Source organism: Hoplias malabaricus, chromosome 4, assembly GCF_029633855.1.
Source record: "Hoplias malabaricus isolate fHopMal1 chromosome 4, fHopMal1.hap1, whole genome shotgun sequence".
Taxonomy (NCBI): domain Eukaryota; kingdom Metazoa; phylum Chordata; class Actinopteri; order Characiformes; family Erythrinidae; genus Hoplias; species Hoplias malabaricus.
The window spans coordinates 55,802,637-55,824,017 of NC_089803.1; positions in this window are offsets into that span (position 1 = coordinate 55,802,637).

The following is a 21,381-nucleotide window of genomic DNA, read 5'->3' on the forward strand; positions in this document are numbered from 1 at the left end:
ATGACTGATCTGTAACATATCTTCACAGGTTGAAGCAAAACCATTTTCCCATTTTACAGATCCTGTAAACACAGCCGTATTTAATATTGTATGAGTATCAATCCTGAAAGTCCAAATAAATAGTTAAATACACATTGAAATATATTTCTAAAACATTTGCTTACAAAATATGAGGTTCTTCTCTAACAGCAACAATATTTTGCCTTCATTTCATTGTGTTTGTTAAACTCAGCAGCACACTAGAGCTTGTGCACTCAAATGTGCCAGAACTGCTTTATTAAAACCTTAATGACTTAACTTATTTATACACGGAAAGTCAACAACACATATTGTGTCCTGAGGGGCATCCACATATTTGCATATGACTGCATAAGGAAATATTGTCACTGTCTAAAAAAATTAATAAAATAGTACCTTTATAGGAGACAGTATTTTATTGAGACAGAGGGGAGACGTGGATGAACCCGAGCCTCAGAGAGCTGAACAGAACTTAAATCTTCAGTGTAGACAGACACTGTTACACCAAGAGGACCAGCATTTTTCATTTGCCCTGATGTTCAAAGGCAGAAAAAGTTGAAAACACGCCAAATACCACATAGCAGACACGGCAGAGTAATAGTTATACATTCACATAAAAACCAAATCCCTACCTCTTAAAGGAGTTAAAATAAATGAAGTTCTCCAGTGTGGTTTGCGGTGATTTTCTGAATTTCTGTTCTTTATAAACAATAAAATAGTTGTTTATAAAGTCGGGTGACACAGTGGCGCAGCAGGGGTCACAGTCACACAGCTCCAGGAACCTGGAGGTTGTGGGTTCAAGTCCCACTCCGGGTGACTCTCTGTGAGGCGTTTGGTGTATTCTCCCTGTGTTCATGTGGGTTTCCTCCCACGCGGCAAAAACACATGTTGGTAGGTGGATTTGGCGACTCAAAAGTGTCCATAGGTGTGAGTGAATGTGTATGTGTGTATCGCCCTGTGAAGGAATGGTGGCCCCTCCAGGGTGTGTTCCTGCCTTGCGCCCAGTGATTCCAGGTAGTCTCCGGACCCTGAACTGGATAAGCGGTTACAGACTATGAATGAATGAATTACCACAGAAACTCATTTGTGAACGTTTTTTCGTGTTGTGGCACTTTCTGTCTGTGTTTACTTTTATGTTCACTTGAATTTGTTGTTAGTTCCACCTTAAGTAATTTGAAACAGCAAAAGTAAGTCAGTGTTACCCACCTATGGAGGAATAGAGCAATATCCTCATCTTGGTTCCTGCTTTTTAGTGTTTGGAGTTCTCTCTGTGTTGTGAGCAGCGAGAGAAAGTCCAGTATAATGGACCAAAACACTACCCATTTACAGTCACTGGGGCTTTGAAAACACATTAGACCTAATAAATAAATAAATAAAATGAACGTCACCTTTTAAGACTGATTATAAATGGACTGCCTGATGCTAGAGACTGTTTTACAATAATTTGATATTGATGTTTTTGTGTTATTGTGAAGGCAATTACCTGGCCATTTGTCCAAATAGTCAACAACAAAAGTGACTTTTGAAAATGAAGGATACATAAAAATCAGAAAATGTTGTTGTGACCCTTGACCCTATCTCCACCACCATATAGAATCGCTACAAAATCTGTAGTGTCATAAACCAGTTCACATCAAATGACTCTAAATGACCTTGGTGACATCTCAGTCTCTGAACTGAGCCGAAATTAGGAAAATGGGTGGGTTTTCCCTTCATTTTATGGAAGTAAGGAATATAAATCTGAAATCACTGATGGATTCTGGGCATTTTAAATGCTTAAAAGAGATAACGTATTCAGAAGGTATTAAATCAGAGTGATCCAAAGAGTGCACTGTTAATTAACACTTCATTTCTGAGGGTATAATGAAGCAGAAGTGAGGAAAACGAGATGGCTGTATGGACAATCTCTAAGATGAGTTTTTCTACAGTCTTCTACATGTTATAAAACAGCCATTATAATGACACCTAGTGGCCTGGTGTGTCTGCATTTCTGAACTAAATCTGATGTAAACATGGCCCCCCATGTGGGAGACCCTCTCTATGGAGCGTAGACTGGTTCATTCAGGGACTACAAAGCAACCTGAATCTGAGCAATCTCAGAGAAGTTGTACTTTATATAAAAATGGAAAAATAATAAATAATCAATTTGCTAAAAATGGTTTGTTGGTCAAAATGACTTATTGCTCTTTCAAAGTGGTGGGCTTCCTCTGATTCAGACTCCGAACCATTGGAGCAGACAGTTTGTGTAGGCTCCAGACAGAAGCCCTGCAGCTAAGAAAGAAGCGAGGGATCACTACTCGTCTTCCAGGCACGAGCCTGCAAATAAATATAATCAATCCTGCATTTACATACAAATGGGCCTTCTCCAGGCTCTCCCTTGTAATCTGTCTGGCGTCTAGAAGGAGGCAGACATATTCACTCCATACACTGATTCCTTATTTATCTTCCGATGCTTTATTGATTGTTTTTTTTTTCTCTTTCCTCTCCCTGGAAAACATTTCCACTTCATTTTATTAGCGGATATTGGAGACATGTTTGGCTGACAAGGCTCGTACGGTACATCATTGCCCATCTAAGAAGATTATGACAATTGACACTGTCACTTCTATCTCCACTTATCATTGCACACTGCATCAACATGCCACTTAAAGGTGGTAAACTGGCAGGGAGAGCGTACACCTAATACGCCTCATTCACTCTACGTCAAGCTGACAGCTCCACCGCCCTCTAAACGGCATCAATCCTGAGCCCAGGACAAATATCCACCGCCACTAGTTTGACCCACACAATGCTTAACAGCACAGGGAGTAGTACACACAATCTTTACCTGCCCTCCCACAACAGTACATCATTCCCACACACGGCAAACAGCAACATGATCCATTTTCAGTGAAAACACGATACATCAGCTGTGGAAATAGTTGATGATTTTTCATACAATTAAATTATCGTTATTGTTCTGAACACTGAAATGTTTTAGCCAACGATCACAACCACGTCCTACAATATTTTACTGAGTTTGTCAAAGGGGAAGCTCTTTACTGAAACTCACACTCACCCACAGCTCTGGGGCCAATGGCACACTGAACTTTCCAAAGTGTAGTCTCTAAACCAAGGGAGGGTGAAGACACGAACCATCAATGTCCAAAGAAAAACATGTATCTCAAAAATATTAAGTTTATACACTCTATATAATAAAGGTGCTACAAAGAAGATCCACCTTTGGTTCCATAAAGAAAAACAAATGTTTAAGGGATGTGTGAGTGTGAAGCTTTTAAGGTTTAAAAATCCATCATTTGATCTTAACACTTTTTACCTAATAATTTACACTTTAAATTATGTATTAGCATAATGCTTCCTTGTGGAGTCAAATGTGGTCCTTCTATGGCATCGTTCAAAGAATGTTTTGCAGCTCCGGTTTCCTCCCACGGTCCAAAAACACACTTTGTTAGATTGGCGACTCAAAAGTGTCCATAGGTGTGAGTGAATGTGTAAGTGTTTGTCACCCTGTGAAGGACTGGCGCTCCTTCCAGGGTGTGTTCCTGCCTTGCACCCAGTGGTTCCAGAACCACCCCGACCCTGAGCTGTATAAGCGGTTACAGACAATGAATGAAGGAATATATAGTGCCAGTCAAAATTTGGACACATCTTCTTATTAGTCATTGGTGGAATAGTGATAGTCACTGTATAGAACTGTGTACCAGCTTAGTTATGGTGTCAAACACATTAAAAAGAAGCAAATTAACTCTTGACACAACTGTTCACTGAAAACCATTCCTGATGACAACCTCATGAATCAGAGTGAGAGACTAAATCTAAAGTATAAAAGATATTCTGGTTTGTTTAACACTTTTTTTGTTTACTACATAATTCCATATGTGTTCCTTCATAGTTTTAATGTCTTCCATATTCATTTACAATGTAGAAAATAATAAAAAAAATAAATTAAAAAAAAGGAAAAACCATTGAATAAGAGGATGTGTCCAAACTTTTGATGGGTACTGTACATTCATAATGTATGGGAAATGGCCCAAAACAAAGGAAATCCTCCCTGAGTGGATGTGTCCAAACATTTGACTGGTACTGTATACATACAAACACTGCTATATGAAGAAATAAAAAAAAAAAAATTACAAATAAAAATTGAGAAAGCAAGAAAGAATCAAAATATAAAGTTGTCATTTAAAGGGAACGCTTACAATTGTGGGGAACTGTATTTCTCTCTGGTTTGTTTATGTACAGAAGCTCTGTTTCTTTTAAAGTGGAACGGTATGTTTGAAGAGGAAAATGACTGTTGCTTGTATATGCTGTATTTCCGTCTGTACCTTTTTATTCACTGTTTGAATGACCACAGAAACTCATTTGTAACTCAAGCTGTTTAGTTCTGTAGCACTTTCACTCTGTGTTTACTTTCATGCAGATAGCTCTCTCCTGAATTTCAATGGGTTCCTAAATAAGTCAATTTTACCCAGCTATTGAGCACGAATAAAGTAATATCCTCATCTCTTTTCATGATTTTCAATGTTTGGACATCTCTTAGCTGTTTCTCTGCCATGAGCAGAGAGAGGAAGCCTAGCATGTCTTACTCATTTACAGACACCAGGGCTTCGTAAACACATTAGACCAGGTTTCCGTGTGCAGACTGGAGAGCTAGCAAAAGGTAAAAAATCAGAATTTTGTTTAAAAGTGTTTTTCGATTACAGCTGTGTACGTCAACTTTAAAGACTGGTAGAGATGCTGAGATGGCGTGCCTTGTGCAGTGAAAGACCACTGAAATGCCAATCAGCCAATCAGCTTCAGAACCACTGTGATGTCATCAGTGGTGGCATGAAGGGAAAAGGCTAACATTTATTGTGATTTAAAAATGTGAACAATGATGAAGTGGAAGGTGCCAGGTCACAGTGCAGCATTTCACTGGAGTCTGTAACTCAGTCTAAAAAGGAAGAGAGAAATTAAAGTATGAAGAAGAGAAATAAAAACACAGTGTCTGCAGCATCAGCCGTGTAATTATTAGTTATCATATCCGTAGCCATTGTATTATCGGTATTCTATATCGTAGCATCTGTAATCCATATCCTGAGTGTAAATTATGACTTTACAGGATATTACTGTAGCCCTGTCCAAGCACATCACGGCTCGGAAAGTGCAACTTTAGCGCGGCGGCGTAATTAAAGTGTCAGAATGGCGGCTGCTCTCACACACAATAACCCTGCTCGCTCTAATTTGAGTGGGTAATCTCTGCGTTTGCTGTGCATTAAGAGAAACATCTGAGCTATTGCTCTATTAACTGTTTCACTCACCCAGCGTTGGCCTTTTAATTAGAGTTTAATAGCAGTTATTAACTCATTACGGGGCGTTGGGGGAGCAGTTGGAGCTACTGTGACCTCTAGCAAAGTTGACACTTCAATGGTGGAATACCTCACCACCCCCACCCCGAAAAAAAAGGAGAAGAAGAAGAAATTCATTCATTTAATTGTGACCTATGCAAATGTGCAGTTCGTCATTACAACCCAGCTGCAATAATTAACTAGAGTGCTTCAAATTAAAATATAAATGGAGGAATTTTGTGTCAGGCATGGAGCACACTTAAAAAAAAAAAGGAAGAAGACGTATAAGAGGAGGAGGAGAAGGAGGAGGAGGGAGGAAAAAAAGAAAAAGCAAAATCCAAAGAAATGAGGAAGAGATTTAATTTGTTGGAATTGTTTTAAATGAGCTCAGTGGCGTTGGCACAAGTAGCATCCTTTGTTTTGTAAAAGCGAGAACTGTTAAGAATTTCCGAGCTGATATGTGATATTCCCTTTTCCTATCTCTGAGGGGTTATGGCATGCTCACACACACACACACACACCCAAACGGTGTATCAACACATGGTGTATGTAATGTCAGCAGCCCCGAATCCTGCGAACAAACTGATTATGATTCGCAGTTCGCAAGCAATTTGTTTACTTGCACACGTTAAGAGCTGTATCAACACCTCCGTCGCTACATGACACCATTACTGTCATGTGCAGGCCGCCAGGCAAATCCCAGCATGCCTCAGCAGAAACAATTACAGCCTTCAGAGACTGTAATTCTGGAGAACTCTTCCCTGAAATCTTCAGTGAAAAATGTTTAATTTTTATTCTGAGAGGGCTGTGTTTATTTATAAGCACAGAGTCAATCTACTCACAGTACACTTACCCTCATGACTCTCCCTATAGCGGATTTGTGGTCCGGCATTGGAAATTAAATGGGAAAATTTGGGATTCTGAAAGACTCAAATCCAGAAAATGTTTAGGAACTCTTGTATGCATACAATAAAATATATGTGGGATGTTCGTCATTGTTCTTCTGTTTCTTTTTGAAATAAATATATTTTTAAACTTGACATTGACCTGTAGCCTATATTGAATACCAAATATTTATCCTGGGTTTTTCAAAAAAGTAATGTAAACAAGATTTATAGATAAAGAAAAACATTCAGATTTCTTCTTGGATACATCAGGACGGCAAAAATGTAATGATAATTTTCCAGATTTCGGGACTGCATGCGCCTCTGCATGATCTGGAAGTGATAACTGTATATATGAACATAATTGTAGGTCTGCTTTGTTTTCATAGAGGTGTACAGTTTCTTTTATTGAAATCTATGGTAGAAATTCTGCTGTGTTTTGTGCAGAGCAGTGTTGCCATCCATATATATATATAATTAAATTAACCAGAAGTGACTGAACTATGGGCAGCACGGTGGTGCAGCAGGTAGTGTCACACAGCTCCAGGGACCTGGAGGTTGTGGGTTTGATTCTCGCTCCGGGTGACTGTCTGTGAGGAGTTGGTGTGTTCTCCCCGTGTCCGCGTGGGTGTGCTCCGGTTTCCTCCCACAGTCCAAAAACACACGTTGCAGGTGGATTGACGACTCAAAAGTGTCCGTAGGTGTGAGTGAATGTGTGTGTCTGTGTTGCCCTGTGAAGGACTGGCGCCCCCTCCAGGGTGTATTCCCGCCTTGCGCTCAATGATTCCAGGTAGGCTCTAGACCCACCGCGACCCTGAATTGGATAAGCGCTTACAGATAATGAATGAATGACTGAACTATTACACATTAACTGTATAACTTTTCTTTTCTTTCTTTTTTTTTTTTTTTAATTATTTTTCCCCACCAATGTGTGCAACATACAAAATGGAGGGGATAGACTTTGATGACAATTGAAACACTCACATGTTCACCCAAGCCAAGTCAGGCACCCACTGGCCTTGCCAAACTTTAGAGTCAGGTACTGAGGGATGCTGGTGGGGATCATTTCTGTTTTTGTTTTATGACCCTCAGGGATGAGCCTGAAGGAAGAGTTTGATCTCTAAAAAAGAAAAAAAAATACATGAAAAAAAAGAAAATGCAAACGAACCTAAAATGTCAGTCAGGAATAGCGAGTGGTCTGAAACATTGCACAATATGTTCTATGAAGTCCTCATTTCAGCAAAAATGAAAAAAAAAAAAAAAAAAAAAACAGAAAAAAAACTTTATATCTAATTAAAATGATAACTGCATTCTCATTTTTCAAACTCTCCGTATCCTGAGGGCCAATTGGGATGAGTCTCTCTCCCTCTCTCTCTCCCTCTCTCTCTCTCTTTGCCTGTACAGCAGTATGGCGAGCTGAACTGCTCCTGCAGCAAGATCACATCATTACCATCTCCCCAGCTGAGCCGCAGCCAACCATTATCATGCGGCATTATTAATCTTCTTGTCTTATCAACTTGCAAATCACAAACCATTGAGCCTTATGGCGTGGTTTTTGGGTCCACGGTTATTCATTTTGTAGGTCTACCTAGCCTCCAAGTCCTCTTAATCACCTGACGATTGTCATTCTCTTACTTTTGCCCTGCCCCCTGTGGCCTCACTCTGTATCCATGCAAAAAAAAAAAAAAAAAAAAAAAAAAAAGAAAAAAAGTCCCTCACCCTCTGTCTCTACCCCACTCTCTTTTCTGAGAGAGAGGGTCCTTGCTTTTGAAGAGAGGAGACAGTGAGGAGGATAAATTTCATTAATAGAGGAGAATTAACATCCCACTGCCATGAGATGACCTCTTTTCCTGACACGTATGTCTAAGTCATTCCCGTCTCTTTTCTTCCTCCTCCTCTGCTTCTTCACCATTAACATTCCAGACAGGGAAGAAGAAGGCCGAGTGCAATCTAAAAACTGTGTGTGACAGAGAGAGAAAGAGAGAGAGAGAGAGAGAGAGAGAGAGAGAGAGAGAGAGAGAGAGAGAGAGAGAGAGAGAGAGAGAGAAAGTTTGCTTAAAGTGAAAATTCCCTGACCCTTGACTGTCTGCTACACAATAACTGAGCTCAGATTTTCACGATGAGTAAAACGCTTCTCATTATATATATATATGTCCACTGTGACTCTGGACTAGACAAGCGGTTACAGAAAATGAATAAATGAATGAATGAATGAATGTGGCCTTTTTTACATTATTTTTGTAAATTTACATTACAATTAGTGATAGTAATGTCATTTTTGAAAACAACAATTCTACCTAAATTAGAGACAGAATATAAATTGAAATATAAAAAGAGAAGCAGAGATTGAGAGAAGCAATGAGAAATGTAAAGATGAGAGACAGGCCAGTAGCATTAGAGAGAGAGAGAGAGAGAATACTGAGTGAGAGAGAATAGAGTGAATGTAGAGAAAGATATAAGTAGAGAGGGAAGAGTGAGAGAAGCAGTAAGCACTGAGAGACAGACCAGTAGAGTTAGAGAGAAGGAGAGAGAGAGAGAGAGAGAGAGAGAGAGAGAGAGAATAGAGTGAATATAGAGAAATATATAAGTAGAGAGGGAAGAGTGAGAGAAGCAGTAAGCAGTGAGAGAGAGACCAGTAGAGTTAGAGAGAAGGAGAGAGACAGAGAGAGAGAGAGAGAGAGAGAGAGAGAGAGAGAGAGAGAGAGAGAGAGGGAGAATAGAGTGAATAGAGTGAATATAGAGAAATATATAAGTAGAGAGGGAAGAGTGAGAGAAGCAGTAAGCAGTGAGAGAGAAAAACGAGTAGTGTTAGAGAGAAGGAGAGAGACAGAGAGAGAGAGAGAGAGAGAGAGAGAGAGAGAAAGAGAGAGTGACTAGGGTGAAAGAGGCAGAGAAGTGGAGAGAGAATTAGAGTGAGAGACAGAGCAGTATAGTTAAGGAGAGAGAGTGGGAGACAGAAGTGGAGAGAGAAGTATAAAGTGTGTGTGAGAGACAGCAGTGTAGATTTAGGAAGAGAGAGAGAGGGAAAGAAAGAGTGAAAGTGACAGAGAGAATTGGAGAGAAGTATAAAGTGAGTAAGAGAGCGGTAGGGCAAGAGAAACAGAATGTAGAGTGAAAGAGACAGAGAAGTGAGTGTGTGAGAGAGAGAGAGAACAGTTTGAAAGTTGTAAAATGCACACGGTGTGAGGCAGATAATAATTTTTATGCTCTGAAATCGATTCGGCAGGCTTCGACGCTAAGCACAGTTTCAGAGAAGCGGCTCACCTCGCTCGCGCTTATAAATAATGAAAGCTGTTTTTAAAAAGAAAAGACCGCTTAAGGACAAAATGTTGATTACTAGAGTGCCTTTTATCCCCGCGCTCGTAGCTCGTATCTGGCTTTTCTAAAGATGCTCAGACTCCAGGCAAACAGGGCCGAGCCCAGCCCGGCGCTGCACCCTGACCCAAATTCAATTCCAGAGAAAATACGCTGAGTTGGGAGAAGAGACGGACGGACAGGTGGTATTTAGATACGGGCGACGAGATTGGAAGAGGCGTCAGGGCCTTCCTGTGTTTGATCTTGTGTATGCGTTTGTGCTGGGAATTCGCCCCAAATCTCTGCCATTGTACTGGAGAAACATCGCTGTATCTGCGAAGGCGGCCATCTTACACACAAACACGAATGCACTTCTCAGAGAAAGCTGAGCTTGTTTTAGGTTTGGGTGGACGTCAAGTTGCTAATGGTGACTTTGGACAAACACAGAGCTGGGTTTTCAGTTCAGAGAGTTTTGAAACAGCTGAAAAAAAAACATCAGAGAAAAAAAAATAGAGAGACCTTTACATGTTTAACAGCATGTGTCCTATTTTGTCATGCCATCGCTATGCAGCAGCTGGAACGGGTGTTTTTTATGCCCAGCCATAAATTAGGCCTAGGAGGTTGATGAGCAGTGAAGGAGAAGCATGTCTGTGCTGGAAGGAGAGAGAGAGAGAGAGAGAGAGAGAGAGAGAGAGGGGGGGGGGGTGCGGTGGTGGGAGAATGAAAGCGAGTAGTCTTTACTTTCTCTAACTGGCTATCATGACCAGAGGACACACACGCGCACGCACACACACACACACACACACACACACATACACATTCATACAACACACTCACATGAACTATCAATTCTGCTAGATTTCACTGGAGCTTCGCCGCAGGTTCTCTTCCACACACACGAGAGAGAAAACGGAGGAGAGCTAGAAACGAGAGAGGGAGAAACAGACAGACAGACTGACCGAGGATGATCCTGGCCCTCGGTACAAAGCCGACGGGACTTCCTCTCCTCCTTTGTCTTGTCCTCCGGTGTGGATTTTCTCAAGGCTCTTGGCAGGTCGAGCGACAAATTGCAGCCCGAGGAGATGGAGGCTTCCTGGTCAAACGCTGAAGAGCTATCAGTGGAGGACTCTCAGAGGACCGGGGCCTGCTTCCAGGGCCTAGTGAGGTGGGAATGGACTCAAAGAGACAAGCACACCAAGCCTTCAATGCATTTGACAGGTACTTTAGTGGTTGGTGGGTAGCTAACCCCCATCAGGACAGATCTCCCAGAACTAAGTAGTCGTCCCTTTGGGGGTAGCTCAACGCTAACTTGCCCTAATCGGAGAGAAGACTTTGGGATTTCTGAACTTCTTCTGAGTAGGTTAACAGTCACTGCTCAGCTAAGCTCTTTAATGTATATTTAGCAGAAGCTGTTATCCAAAGCCAAGTGAATCGTTGTCCGTTCTAAATACCCTTATAAAGGTGTTTTCACTCTTGGATTCTGGGCTTTTTTGTGGGCAGGGTTCATTTTCTCTGGTTTGCTTTCACAAACAAGAACTCCATGGATCGGTTGCACAATTCCATACGTCACTGTTCTGTGCGAGTTTCACAAAATGTTAGAAAGAAGCTTCTTCCATTTGCTGTTTTTATGATTTTAGACTCTCAGGCAGCAGACCACACTAGAGTCCGAACAGCGAACCCCAGACCCCTGATTTCAACAGGATCAAAGATCCTGGACCACTACTGGGCTCAAAAACAGCTTTCACACTTGACTAAATGTACCGAACCCACAGAGCCAGCAGACCCCGCTCCTGAAATAAACCGTAGTGTGAACGGCCGAAAATACTCTCGGATCTAACAGCTATCCCAACAAACAACAGTCCCAATTTAGGTACACCTGTAACATTCACTGTAGGACAATTTAAAGACTTTATTGACAGCCGTAACAGGTCCTATTCTAGAAATATTTGAACGTTTTCAAACATCCATTCTCCTGTGTAACACCCTTTATTTATTTATTTATTTATTTATTTTTGTTATATATAATTCAGTCAATTTTATTTAGTTTTTATATTAGTTATTCAGGCTTGCCATCTTGAAATGAGTGATACAGTGTATGTTCCAAACTCTCCAGGGCTTCATGTCTGGACTTGAGCACATATAATATTATATTATGACTATAAATAGAAAATAGACTGATATGTTTTGATTGGTCAAAGATCATAAAAGTGAATGTTAATATGTTTTGTTATTTATTTTTTATGCTCGTCCAACTCAAGCAAAGCAAGTTGCTATGAACGTGAGCACATCACAAAGCACAGTTCAACAATTAAGTGTTTGTTTGAAGTCTTGTGTTGACAAACATTAATGGCATTAAAATTATTTTAGTAGTAACATAACATTAAAAGTAGATTTATACACAATTTTAAATAAGAGACGTTTAAAGGACATTTCATTAACAACCCCTTCAACAGTCCTCTGGATTTTTCCTGGTCATAAAACAGCACTAAGTATGTCGAAATATTCAATCAACACACCTTCAGAGTATTTTGGACATTTGCTGGAGGTCCCAAGAAGCTTTGTTATAACAAAGAAATAATCTACCACAAATTTCACAAACACAAATTTCCTTACTTTTTGTGATATGTTTAGTAGTGTAGGTCACAGCTCATTGTCCAAAGCTTTCTATAAATCACTGCAAATGGATGACTTTCACCAAGGCAATGTTTACACAGCAGCATGCTGTAAATGGCAACTTTCAAGAACATCTAAACATATCTGTAGCATGTTAACTCCAGTGGTACAATCCTCTCAGAACTCAGCCATACTTCCTGTTGAGATAGCTCTCTGCTAACATGTCCCAACAGGACTCCATACATTCAGATACCATGTTAGCGGTTAGCTTCTCCATTGGGACAGCTGTCCGAGCCTTGGGAGCACAAGAGGAGATTCTGGGGGCCAGGGCTCCTCCCTTCAGGCTGCTCCGGGGCGCATGCCCGGGGCTATTGCTCGCAAATCTGCAGCGTTTCCCCCAATCAAAGACCCTCGCGCCGACCCGCCGCGCTGCTTAGCACAGTGAATTATTCACAGGCCAAAAAGGTCACCGCAAACTAAAACTCCACCCAAACAGATACCAAGCTCGGTTTCTGCTTCTGCTGTAGGAGTGTCCATCTCAATCTTTAATGGATGGAGAGAAGGGGGCATGGAGAGGGAAAAAGTCTGTAAATGGAGAGAGAGGGAGCAAGAGAGAGAGAGAGAGAGAGAGAGAGAGAGAGAGAGAGAGAGAGAGGAGAGGGAGATGCGATCAAAGTGATTTTTAAATTTGCAGATTTTTGCATTTGGATTTATTAATGATTGATTTATTAAGTTCGGGCCGGGGCTTCACCGCGTACTAGGGGCTAATTAAGTTTAGCTCCAAATCTTAATGTCGAAACCCAAAGTAATTGATCTTTTGATGATGTAAGCCACTTTAAAACTGTTTTTAATGATCCATGACATAGGAGATATAGCTGGACGGTTATTAAATATGTGCTTATGCCATTAAAGATCTTTTAAGTTAGAGTTAACCTAAAAAACTGGAGGTTACAACTATTTCTTGATGAAGACAGATTTGGTTGGAGGATATCAGAGTGAGGGCCCTTTTACACACACTGTTCTGACTGAAGGAGGACGACTTGGAGAGTGAAGAACGTCTGTAACAAGGGCATATTTGTCATCGACATGAGGCACTGAATCGCACAGACTTATGGAGCAGTCTCTAAAAGTTCCTAACTAAGAGTGAGTGAGTGAATGAGTGAGTTGCAAGGCAGCCCCTATGGTGACACGATGGTTGTTTTTAATAAGGCATCGAGACAGGATAAGGGCTTGAATTAACATATTGAAGCCACAAAATTATAATCTGAGGCCACAAGATAATATATTATGGCAAAAAATAATATTGTGGCCATAAAATAAAATAGTGATCAATTAATTTTTTCATGGATTTAATATATTACTTTGACCAACAGTTTGAAATTCGACAATATTATTTTGGCCAACAGCTTCATTAATCCAGCAACTATCATACAGTTGTGTGCAAATATTCAGTACACAGTTAAAAAAAAATCTGTAAAATTTACAGTAAAAAACTGGCAGCTGTGGTTGCCAGAATTTCACCGTAAAATATACGGTCACATTTTTTGGCAATCATAAATTTTACATTTAAGGATTGTTTTGTTTACAGTACTTTTCTGTTAAAAAAACAGATATACACTGTTAAAAAGCCATAGTATTTACATAAAAATAACAAAGAAACATTGTTTTGCCATAAAATTAACATGTAAACTGTGTGACAACTGAGAGAATAGAGACTGAGATATAGCCACATTTAGATATAGCCAAACCACATCCTGTATTCAGCTCTTAAAAAGGGATATTGCAGAAAGGACCAAAGAAATGTGCAGTATCTGGGTGCCACACTTCAGCACTCGGAACACAGGATGAAGGTGAACTTTCCTGACCAACACACGTCTCGTCATAACATGCACAAACACACACACACACACACACACACACACACACAAAATAATCACCCCAATGCAACCCAAAATCAAAAAGTCTCAAAGACAGAAAAAAAAAAACAAAGACACAGCTCCTCTCAGACACTTGTACCACCTCTAATTGTTTGTGCGTTTAAAAGTGAAATAATGTATTTTTTTTTTTACAGTAAAGAGATGTAATTGAATTTTGATAAAAGTATTTACAGTATTTCACTGTTACACAAACTGTTTTCAACCTTTTTAGAGTTTACAGTCATTTACTCTCATGGTTTTACGGTTTTCCACCTTAAAATTCACAGACGTTTTTTACAGTGTACCAAACATTCCACAGGCGTTACAGATTAGGACTAGTGGACAGGTACATGGTGAAGACTGAGTGAGAGGAGTTATGTGGCCTCTTTGATCTGTCCAGCAATGCTGCTGTATTGACTCCCCACAGCATTAATAAAATCCAAATTCATGTCATATATTCCATCTTTCACATGTGACTGTATGATGTAAATAGGGTAAAAATGACTATTGAAATGAATTTTTAGAAAAAGAATTTTCGATATACCAATGCAGACTTTTCCCATGTTGTCTCTCATTAAGCACCATCAGTGCTCAGTATGGGAGAGGGGCCCCTGCAGCAACGCAGGGCCAAATGCTTCTTTGATGGCGTCTCAGGTGAGTTAGCTTCAGCGTGTGTTTAATTAGCCGTGTAGCTGTGTATGTGTGTGTGTGTGTGTGTGTGTTTGTGTGAGGCTGCTAGGAGAGGCAGTGTGCAGAGTGCTGGACTCAGGTGGTCTCTTCTCAGCTGGGACGGCGTTCCGCTAGGTGGGGTCCCGGAGCACATTGAGGGCTTGTTTTCCCATTTGTCGAGGCTGACTCCTCCCTTAATGAGTGTGGATACACCTGAGTGCAGAGCATAAAGTAAAACCCTATGGTCGAAACATCTGAATCTTCTTACACTGTGTTTAGTTATTTCTCACTTACAACTCGTCAATACTCTGAAATTTAGTCATACATGCCATTTCTTTGTGTGTTGAAGTACAGCAGCAGATAAGGTATGTTTTATTCAGATATTATTACCTGATGTTGATGTAAAATTATTTGCCTTGGTTTCCAGACAGGAATTCTACACTGTAAAAAAAATCTCGCCAGGGTCCCAGTGGGTCCAGAGCCTTCCTGGAATCATTGGGCAGGGCTCTAGGCAGGAACACACCCTGGACAGGGCAACACACACTCACTCAGTCACTCACACATGGAGAATTCCATACACCAGGTCCACTTAACAATGTGTTTTTGAATTGTGGGAGAAAACCCATGCAGATATGGAGAGAACACACCTCACAGACAGTCACCTGTCACCAGAGGTAGGTATCGAACCCAAAACCTTAGGATCGTGGAGCTGTGTGACAGCGGATGTTGACTTTCTTACCATCAAAGCAAATGGGAAAACCTCAATACAAATATCAGTGCTTATGTATTAACTATGTAATTAAGTGTGTAAATACACAGTCATATTTCAAAGGCAAAGCGACAGTAATATGTCTTGTATGGGTTAATGTGGCTGGCTGAGCACACCAAGCTCAATGCTGACAGCAGCAGAGTGGAGGAGAGGGCAACAGGAGGTGGCTGTTCCCTCGGGTTACACAACACACCACCCCCAGCCCTCCCTCTCCCCCCAGCACGCCACAACGAGCTGTTCCACTCACTGCTGGATACTTGACAACAGCCCTTCATAAATTACCAAATGAAGATTGATAATCCCAGCTCTCCTCTCAGTGTGCACACGCAGCAACACGCCTTCACTCAGAGACACCAGTGAAATCACTGTCATCCACAGCCGGTGGGTGTTTGTCACCTAGAAAAACACCTCAGCCCATGTCATAACTCAGAGAATTAGAGACAATAGCAGAGTCTGTAAGTATCTTCTTGTTTTATCAGATGCGATAAAGCTAGCTGAGCTGAGTCTACAGCAAAGCACAAGAAAGGGCAAAACGGTAACAGCAATGACAGTCTACACTGTAAAAAAAAAAAAAAAAAAAAAAAGAATAAAGTCCATCAGGCACAAGGGAGGTACACACATTGGGCAGGGTGTCTCCTAGTCATGCACAGTCAGTTAAAGGAACATTACATACATGTGTACCTTAAAATTACAGCTGCACAATCATTGTGATGCTTCACTGACCTGTAATAGGGAGAATAGTGCCTCTCTTGTTGCTACTTTTGGCTCAGCACTGCTGAAACTGCATTATGTATCTTATTTTGTTTTTTTCTCAGGACTGTGCTGTAAAAATGAATTACGCTAGGGGGAGCTCCAGGAAAAAAAAGCCAAATCTTACCTAGTTTTTCTTTTAACTGATCAACATTTTCAGACTGTAGAAGAATCCGTAGCACTCAGAAGAAACCCACACAGACACAGGGAGAATACACAAATCTGAACCCAGGACCCCAGAGCTGTGTGGCATTGACACTACCAGCATTCTTCTGTGGCACAAGTCCTCAGCTGCACAATGTACAATGTACAAGGCCTTCACTGTCATATTTTGAGTCTTGTCCATTCCATAAATTAACGCCATCCCTAGGCAGTTGTTATTTGTTAAATGTAAATGTCTCGGCTTGTGGCAAACTGTGAGCAGCATGGTCAAACTCGTCTCATCATGAACTCATACAAGTATGACTGAAAGACCAGTCCCAGGATTCGTGCAGTGTGTACAAAATATAGTTCACACTCATAAAACATTGGCAAAATATAGTTCACACTTACATAGTTGATATTTATTTGTGGATCCTATCCTAATTAATCATTATTTATAGACGTTAAGAATATAAAATAAAACTAATTATCAGAGATCTTGTTAACACAGTGGCACAAGAGGTAGTACCACACAGCTACAGGTTTTTTGGGTGTCCTAAGTTCAAACCGCTGTGAGAAATCTGGTGTTCTCCCTGTGTCTGTATGGGTTTCCTCTGGTTGCTGCAGTTACCTCCCACAGTCCAAGAACACATGTTTGTAGGTGTATTGTCTGTGTGAAATTGTCCATCGGTGTGAGTGACTGGGTGAGTGTGTAATACCCTATTGGGTATATATACCCAGATTGGTCCATCTCTATGTTTTTTCTTGCACTCACACCTCTTTACCAAATAACTAAGGTATCATGAGCACGTTATGACAATTTTCCACTGCACGGTACCTACTCTGTTTGACTCTACACGGCTCTACTCACTTTTTGGTTCATGGTACCAGTTGGTTAAAAACTACCATGGTCCCTGTCCCCTAAAACAAAATATCATTTGTAATGGGAAGCACAGACGTTGGAAACCACAAAATAATGGCAGGGGTAATGATAAGCATTTACTCGTCATGTAGTTGCGTGTTGTTGTTGTTTTTCTGGACTGAACCCTGGCTCAGCTGCACATGAATTCAGAGAGATCAATGTATTTTTTTCTGTTCCTTGTTGCAAAAAAAACATTATCACTACTATAGCTTGGAGATTTTATAAACATATAATTTGTGCTGGATATCTGCATTTCATCTCTGAGCTCTGCAAGGTTTACAAACCTAATGGAAAAGCAAATGAAGCCGAGTAAAGCCTAGTTGAGTCGAGCAGGTACCATGCTGTGGAAAAGCACCATTACACACTGGTGGTTTCTGAGGTGTCTACAAAACTGATACATAAATGCAATCATAAGTAAGAAAAATAACTTTTGACCTAGTTTTTATCCCATTCCAAATAGTTGGAACATTTCATTCTGGAGTCACAGGAAAAGACCAACAGTAACAGCAAGGGTGAAAAAGTAATACAAACAGCTTGAACTGGTGCTGCGCAGGTGGAGAGGAAGTTGTAGGACTGCTGGTGTCAGCAAAAGCTGCTGGAGCTCACAGAGAAACCACACTGCAGAGAAAAAAACACAAGCAAGGGCCAGCAAACACCAGTGGCAAAGTATGGACAGCTTGTTACACTTCAGAAGTGGATGCACACACACAAATACACACACACTGCCTGTGTTTCTCTCACTCGCTCACTAATTCCATTCTGTTCACCCCAAATCAGGTCATAAATAAAATATACAGCTGGTATTCCATCTAAATTCATCCATCTGAATGTTTTACACTTTGGCCTTTACAAACAGAGATTCCCATACATTCTCTGGATCCTTAGAGGATATTACATTCAGAGTAACACAGCGTGAAATACCCAACAACTACTTTGCAACTAATTTTTGTACTTAAAATTTTGGATCACTCGTTGAGGTCTTTTTGTAAAGTGGCAATCCTCGGCTTATAAAAGGATAGGTCTTTCCTGGATTGGTTATGATTTTATGAATATCAGTGATGTCGTAGTCCCTACAAATAAGCTGCCATGTAAAACACTAAAAGACATGTTTCACTACTTAACTGCTACGGGAGACATTTCGTTCTGTATTTTTGAGGTTAGACTGTTAAAATGGATGATTTGTTTGAGAAAGAAAAACACTCCTGTTGTGTGTCTGTGTCATGTCATGTTGGACCTGCCTACCCATGGCCCCTGGCTGTGGGCGATCTCCAATAACCTTATTTTGGTTTCTACTTTTTATAGAAGGCATCATTTATGATACGTTTTATTTTATCTGTGTGTTGTGTTCATGGCTAGCTAGCTTGCTATATTTACAGTCATTTAAACAAAGGAAAAGCTGGTAACTGAAAGCAAAGGAATTTCATTCAAGTCAACAGTCATTTTTCAGTGTAATAGATAGTGTTTCTGTTGTCATAACCTGACAATGTTTGACTCAGCCCTGCAACTAACTCATAAAATTCACAAGTTTAGTTCCAGAAGCAGCCAGAGTCCCTGAGGACATCTTTTCTAACTTCCTCTGGAAGTTACATAGTGAGTTTTCCGTAGTGCCGAGCCCAGATTAGGAATGATAGAGGTTCTGTTGACCCTATTAGAGTTCAGTAGAGCATCAAAATGATTTTGAGGCTGTATTTTCAAGGTATATAGAGTTGCTTTAAGATGAAAGTAAATGTAACTAGTAAATTTCAATCTCCCAAATTTCGGAGCAGGTTTTTTCCCCAAAATTCCTTTTTGAAGGAAAGCAAAAACACACATATCCACATAAATAAGGTGCGAGGAAAAAGGAACAGTGAATGGCGCGGCAAACTAAACGAGCTAAAAGTCTCAGCGTGACAGGAAAATATAAAAACAACCCCCTGGAACGCATTCATATCAATTTCCCCTCTGTAGCCCCGCGGAGGTGTTGTGTGCGGGGATAAATACCGAATGTTTAAGCGCTCCCTCTCTGCCTTGTTGCCTCTGGCCGTGTTAAATTTGGGGCACTTGTGTGCGAGAGATTGATGCTGGTCTATCTGATGCGTTACGAATGTCTGCAGGGAACCCCGCTGTCCCCCTGTCTTTAAAAACCTCCGCATCAGCATAATGGCCACACACACATACACACACACGTACTAGGGAAGGTTATCGACTTGTGAAATCGCATTCAGGACAAGCCTTTTATTTTTCCCAGACTATAACCTTGCCTTGTAAGTTGCTTACTCAACAGAGCCTATTATGAGCGGCTGTTACTCTCCTCGCTGTGGAAAGGTCAGCGCACTACTACAGGCTTCCTCCTCGATATCAGCACTTCATTATTAGCCCACCATTACTGGACGCTGATTCACAAATTGGCATGGCAAGGGGGCATTTAGGGAGGTTTGAAGGGTTTGGGGGGGGGGCGGCTGCTTGGAGGGGGATGTTTGGGTGGGGAAAGGGGAGGGGGGGGGTGCGAGGTGTTGGTGGTGGAAAGGGGGTGGTAGATGAGGATGGGTAGGTTCTTGGGGGCTAGGGTTGCACACAACAACCTCTGTAGCGTTCAAGAAGCGGAACGAGGAAACACGCTGAAGCCCCAACACCTCCTCGTCATGGACTGCACCGATAAATTGGCAGAGAGAGAGAGAGAGAGAGAGAGAGAGAGAGAGAGAGAGAGAGAGAGAGAGAGAGAGAGAGAGAGAGAGAGAGAGACAGAGAGAGAGAGAGAGAGAGAGAGAGAGAGAGAGAGAGAGAGAGAGATGAGGCAGCAAGTGAAAGAAAGAAGACTACAGGAGAAGAAAGAAAAGTGAGAGATGGACAGAGGGACAGAAAGTAAAATAGAGAAGGTAGATAATCAGAGAGAGACAATAAAGAAATAAGAGAGAGAAAAGAGAAATGGGAAAGAAATGGGGCAAAGAAAGAGACACCAGAGAATGAAAGAAAAGAGAGAGAAACAAAAGAGATTGTGACAACGTAAAGTAAGAAACAGAACAAAGTGTGTGAGTGAGTGAGAGACAGAGAGAGAGAGAGAAAAGAAAGGGAAGAAACTTAGAAAGATTGGAGAGAGATAGAGAGATAGGAGTAGAGGGAGAGAGAGAGAGAGAGAGAGAGAGAGAGAGAGAGAGAGAGAGAGAGAGAGAGAGAGAGGAAACAGATGGACAGAGATCGAGATAAAGGAGTGAAAGAAAAAGATAAGACAGTGAGCGAGAACGAAATGAAAGAAAAATAGAAAGATTGGAGAGACAGAGAGAGAGAGAGAGATGGGGGAGAGAGAGAGAGAGAGAGAGAGAGAGAGAGAGAGAGAGAGAGAGATACAGACAGAGCAGTGAGCGAGGAGCTCTTAGCAGACAGACACATGAGATTGACTCCGGGGGCCTGTCAGAAGACGAGGGGGGAAAAAGTCAAATATAGTTGACTGATACTTTACTCCGTCAGCTGGCCAAAATGCCAGAGAGCATGTAAATCATGAGCGGCTGACCGTTTCCCCGCTTCTCCTGGCTACTTGTCAGTTTCCTGCCGTCCGTCTCCGCTGCATGATTTGGACAATTGTCTCAGAGTCAGGGAGCGCGAGAGATTGATGTTTATTCAAAGTGCCTCGCTCCGATGGCCAGCCAACATATTTCATATAACGGAGCCATCAGGATGGACACTCCACCATTACTCTGACCGGACACTTTAATACGCCGTATGGGGGGAGAGAGGAAGAGGCTTGAAGGCTTGTATCATTTATCTAAGCCATATTTAAAAAGTTTAGTGAGGCTCAGGTTCAAATAACCGATGGCTCAGGATGTCTTCATTTCCTCAAGAAGTGTTGGATTCCCGTTAAGGTGGGTTTTCACAAGCACATTTTTAATGTGCCATAAAGGACTTTCATTCAGACTCAATAGCCTTAAGAGAGGAGATGTCCTTGTAAATAAAAGCATCAAAAATGGTTCATTAAAGAGATGCTGAAGAATTTCCCCAAATGATCTTACACTATAAGTTCATTAAAAAAAAACACACAATTCATAGCAGTCAGCCAATGGGTTCTACACACTAATGCCGAGGTGTTAAAACTGTTTCCTCCAGA